The following is a 5,413-nucleotide window of genomic DNA, read 5'->3' as shown; positions in this document are numbered from 1 at the left end:
TTTGATTAATTTCTTTGTAAATTAACTTCAGTTTAACTGTAACGATATACAAATTTTAACTGAACAAGTTTTCAGTTTTTATTTCATCTTTGTCAAAATAAAAACGCGTTTTTATAAAAATAAATGGAATATTTTAATCAATGTAGTTAATGAACATAGTTCCCAAAATGTCAGCATTTAAAACTCTTAGCAAGCCTCAATCATTGCAAAAACTTATGACATAGAGCTTTTTCCAATAACAAAACTGACCTTATGATTTCAAATGGTGTATAAGATTTAAATTTGAAATTCTTTAACTGCATACTGAAGTATCTTGACTTGCAAGAAGACTCTTTTGATGAAGTTTCTATTTTTAATTAGATAAATTTATATTCTCTTCCAGAACGAAATGAAACTGAGAAGGACTGTGATTTTGCAGCATCTAAGTCTGGCAAAGCAATAAAAAGAACCATAAAAAGAGATGATTTATTTGATGAGATGAATCTTGTAAAAATATTTTTTAAAGATAACATTTTGAATGGAAGCAAAAAACCTATACTTGTGAAAATATTTGGGTTGAAATTGACACATTTCAGTTTAAAATTATTATTGATAAATTCCTTTATAATAGATATTGCTAGAAGTTTACTAAGCATCTCAGCACCCATACAGAGAGATCTTATATTAAAGTGTTGTGACCTATAAGAAGTATCAATTGAGGAAGTCAATAATTTCAGAATGTTGAGGAAAACTGCAAGCAGTTTTATGAAAGAGAATAAGATTATACAGAAAAACCAACTCTTCAGAAAAGTACTAGGGCATAGCATTAGAGCAAAATATTATTTTAAAACTGATTAAAATGAGAATAACTTTTTGCTTTTATTATTTATTAATGTTCATATTCTCAACACAGGTTTTTAAAATTTTGTTTAATGTTCTATATGTGCTATTTTTAGTTTTGGGAAAATTTTATTTTCAAAAATAGTATTTGGATAGTATCTATTTAAAGTATAGGAAAAGATCAGTTTTCATTCCAATCCCAAACAAAGGCAGTGCCAAAGAATGTTCAAACTACTGCACAATTGCAGTCATCTCACACACTAGTAAAGTAATGCTCAAAATTCTCCAATCTAGGCTTCAACAGTACATGAACTGAGAACTTCCAGATGTTCAAGCTGGATTTAGAAAAGTCAGAGGAACCAGAAATCAAATTGCCAACACCTGTTGGGTCATAGAAAAAGAGAGTTCTAGAAAAACATCTATTTCTGCTTTATTGACTATGCCAAAGTCTTTGACTGTATGGATCACAACAAACTGTGGAAAATTCTTCAAGAGATGGGAATACCAGACCACCTTCCCTGCCTTCTGAGAAACCTGTATGCAGGTCAAGAAGTAACAGTTAGAACTGGACATGGAACAATGGACAGGTTCCAAATCAGGAAAGGAGTACGTCAAGGTTTATTTAACTTCTATTCAGAGTATATCATGAGAAACATTGGACTGGATTAACCACAAGCTGGAATCAAGAATGCTGGGAGAAATATCAATAACCTCAGATATTCAGATGACACTACCCTTATGGCAGAAAGCAAAGAAGAACTAAAGAGCTTCTTGATGAAAGTGAAAGAGGAGAGTGAAAAAGTTGGTTTAAAACTCCACATTCAGAAAACTAAGATAAATGGCATCTGGTCCCATCACTTCATGGCAAATAGAAGGGGAAACAATGGAAACAGTGAGAAACTTGATTTTTTTGGGCTCCAAAATCACTGCAGATGGTGACTGTACCATGAAATTAAAAGACGCTTACTCCTTGGAAGAAAAGCTATGACCAACCTAGACAGCATATTAAAAAGCAGAGACATTAATTTATCAACAAAGGTCTGTCTAGTCAAAGCTATGCTTTTTCCAGTATACTCACATCCAGTATATATGGATGTGAGAGTTGGATCATAAAGAAAGCTGAGCACCGCAGAACTGATGCTTTTGAACTGTAGTCTTGGAGAAGACTCTTGAGAATCCCTTTGGGCTGCAAGGAGGTCACACCAGTTACTCCTAAAGGAAATCAATCCTGAATATTTATTGGAAGGACTGATGCTGAAGCTGAAACTCCAATACTTTGGCCACCTGATATGAAGAGCTGACTCATTTGAAAAGACCCTGATGCTGCGAAAGATTGAAGGCAGGAGGAGAAAGGCATGACAGAGGCTGAACTGGTTGGATGGCATCACTGACTGGATGGACATGAGTTTGAGCAAGCTCCAGGAGTTGGTAATGGACAGGGATGCCTGATGTGCTGCAGTCCATGGGGTCACAAAGAGTCAGACATGATTGAGTGGCTGAACAGCAACAATAATTTAAAGTAGTAAACAATCCAATAATATATTACAAATAATTTGTTGGTCAATAATATTTCAAAAAATCATATAATTTAAATTATTTTTATCCCTTATTTAACTTTGAGAAGTCCCACCTTGGATTATGGTCACTCTGTGTGTAAGGGATGTTATAGCCAGAAATACATGTTGAGATTCATTCTGGACCACTTGTACTTAGCACTCAAGTGGCTTCTACCAACTCCATGCTTCAGTTCAGTCGCTCAGTCGTGTCTGACTCTTTGTGACCCCATGAATCGAAGCACACAAAGTCTCTCTGTCCATCACCAACTCCTGGCCTCTTTCAGTATCCTATCATTTTGCCTTTTCATACTGTTCATGGGGTTCTCAAGGCAAGAATACTGAAGTGGTCCGCGAGTCACGATGATGGCGGCCACCAGCCTGTGGTGAGCTAGCGGATTCTCTGCTGCTTTCGCAGAGCCCCTCGCGCTTCCGACAGACCCACTGGCTGGTAACCGGGCGTGTGAGGAAGCACGGTGGTCCGAGCTCGCGAGGAAGGCCGCAGTCGCGGAGGCAGCTGCGCGGCCGGGGGCCAGGGCTGGGGGAGAGGCCGCTCTGCAGGGCGAATGTGACAAGCCCCCACCCCCACCGCCTTCCTCCCAAGTACGAGAGGAGCGCGGGCGACCCCGGGGCCCCGCCAGGCCACAGACCCCGCCCAGCGGCCAGCACCTGGAGCAGGCCGGGCAGCGGAGCTGCGCGACGGCACCATGCTGGTCACCCTGAAGACCCTCCAGCAGCAGACCTTCAAGATCGACATCGACCCCGATGAGACGGTGAGAGCACTGAAAGAGAAGATTGAATCCGAAAAGGGTAAAGATGCCTTTCCTGTAGCAGGTCAAAAGTTAATTTATGCAGGCAAAATCCTCAATGATGATACTGCTCTAAAAGAATATAAAATTGATGAGAAAAACTTCGTGGTGGTTATGGTGACAAAACCTAAAGCAGTGACAACACCAGCATCAGCTACAACTCAGCAAATTCTGCAGCCACCACCACAGTTAGTTCCTCCACAGTGCCAGCTGTGACTCAGGCCCCAGCCCCTGCCCCCACTTCGGCTCCCACTTCCACACCTGCGTCTGTCACTCCAGCACCGACGACAGCATCTTCTGAGCCTGCACCTGCTAGTGCAGCGAAGCAGGAGAAGCCTGCAGAGAGGCCAGTGGAAACCCCAGTGGCCACCACCCCAACGTCAACCGACAGTACATCAGGTGATTCTTCTCGGTCAAACCTTTTTGAAGATGCAACAAGTGCACTTGTGACAGGTCAGTCTTACGAGAATATGGTAACTGAGATCATGTCAATGGGCGATGAACGAGAGCAAGTAATTGCAGCCCTGAGAGCCAGTTTCAACAACCCTGACAGAGCAGTGGTGTATCTCTTAATGTGAATTCCTGGAGATTGAGAAAGTCAGGCTGTGGTTGACCCCCCTCCAGCAGCTAGTACTGGGGCTCCTCAGTCTTCAGTGGCTGCAGCCGCAGCAACTACGACAGCAACAACTACAACAAATTCTGGAGGACACCCTCTTGAATTTTTACGGAATCAGCCTCAGTTTCAACAGATGAGGCAAATTATTCAACAGAATCCTTCCCTGCTTCCAGCATTGCTACAACAGATAGGTCGAGAAAATCCTCAGTTACTTCAGCAAATTAGCCAACATCAGGAGCACTTTATTCAGATGTTAAATGAACCAGTTCAAGAAGCTGGTGGTCAAGGAGGAGGGGGAGGAGGTGGCAGTGGAGGAATCGCAGAAGCTGGAAGTGGTCATATGAACTACATTCAAGTAACGCCTCAGGAAAAAGAAGCTATAGAAAGGTTAAAGGCATCAGGATTTCCTGAAGGACTTGTGATACATGCATATTTTGCTTGTGAGAAGAATGAGAACTTGGCTGCCAATTTTCTTCTACAGCAAAACTTTGATGAAGATTGAAAGGGACTTTTTTTTTTAATCTCACACTTCACACCAGTGTATTACACTAACTTTGTTCACTGGATTGTCTGGGATGACTTGGGCTCATATCCACAATACTTGGTATAAGGTAGTAGATTGTTGGGGGTGGGGAGGGAGGGATCTAGGATATAGGGCAGGGATAAATACAGTGCATGTCTGCTTCAGTTAGCAAAGGCCGCAAATCCACACAGTGTGTAAAATATTATACAACCAAAAATCAGCTTTTGCAGGTCTTTATTTCTTCTATAAAACAGTAGGTAACTTTTCCTAGGTTTCACTCTTTTTAGTGTACTAGATCCAGAAATTTAGTGTAATGCCCTGCTTTATATTTCTTTGACTTAACATTGGTTTCAGAAAGAATCTTTGCTACCTAGAATCTACAGTCCCTATTTTATGGCAACACTGGATAATGGCTTTGTGAAATTGGGAAAAAAAAATGGGAGTGACTGTAAACAGAAATGCCAAATTATTGATGGTTATTGTTGCTGCTTCAAATAAGTATAAAATTAATGTGTAAGAAAGCCCATTCTTTCATGATAAATACTTGGGGTTGAAGGGGGGAGATGAGGGAACATTTTCTTAAGATGAAAATAATTAACTGCTATTTTAAATTTCTTGATCATTGAATGTGAGACCCTTCTAACATGATTTGCGAAGCTGTACAAGTATAGGCAGAGTTATTTTTCTGTTTACATTTTTTTTTGGTTTATTTTGGGGGGTAAATTGGTAGTCGCCTAATTACTGTTTACTTCATTGTTATATTGCAGTAAAAAGTTATAAAAACCACGGTTGCATGTTTGCTTTTGATGTATCCCTTTGTGGAGTTAGCACTTTGGGGCCAATGAAGAAATGCAGCATTCACTCTCCCTGTCTTCCCCTTCCCTCAGCAGAAATGTGTTTGTCAGCAAGTCATGAATTCCAACTGCTGCCTTTTTTAAAACCCACAAAATGCTGATTCAGTTCAAGATTAATGCAAATGTCTCAAAACTGGGTTTCTGATATTTGTAAATGTTTTTTCCTTATTAGATAAGAATGTATGACCATTTAAGTTGTTAGGATTATTTTGCTTTTGAAAAGAGAAGGTGGACAGAAC

General features: G+C 40.3%; 1 pseudogene; it reads left to right on the top strand.

Moving 5' to 3' along the window:
* The first annotated feature begins 2,728 nt into the window (after positions 1-2,728).
* On the top strand, positions 2,729-5,104 carry LOC109568856 (UV excision repair protein RAD23 homolog B pseudogene; annotated as a pseudogene).
* The last annotated feature ends 309 nt before the right edge of the window (positions 5,105-5,413 follow it).

The sequence above is a fragment of the Bos indicus genome, chromosome 2 (genome assembly GCF_029378745.1).
Source record: "Bos indicus isolate NIAB-ARS_2022 breed Sahiwal x Tharparkar chromosome 2, NIAB-ARS_B.indTharparkar_mat_pri_1.0, whole genome shotgun sequence".
NCBI classification, from domain to species: Eukaryota; Metazoa; Chordata; class Mammalia; order Artiodactyla; family Bovidae; genus Bos; species Bos indicus.
Note: the sequence above shows the minus strand (reverse complement) of the source record. Positions and strands in the feature narration are given on the sequence as shown.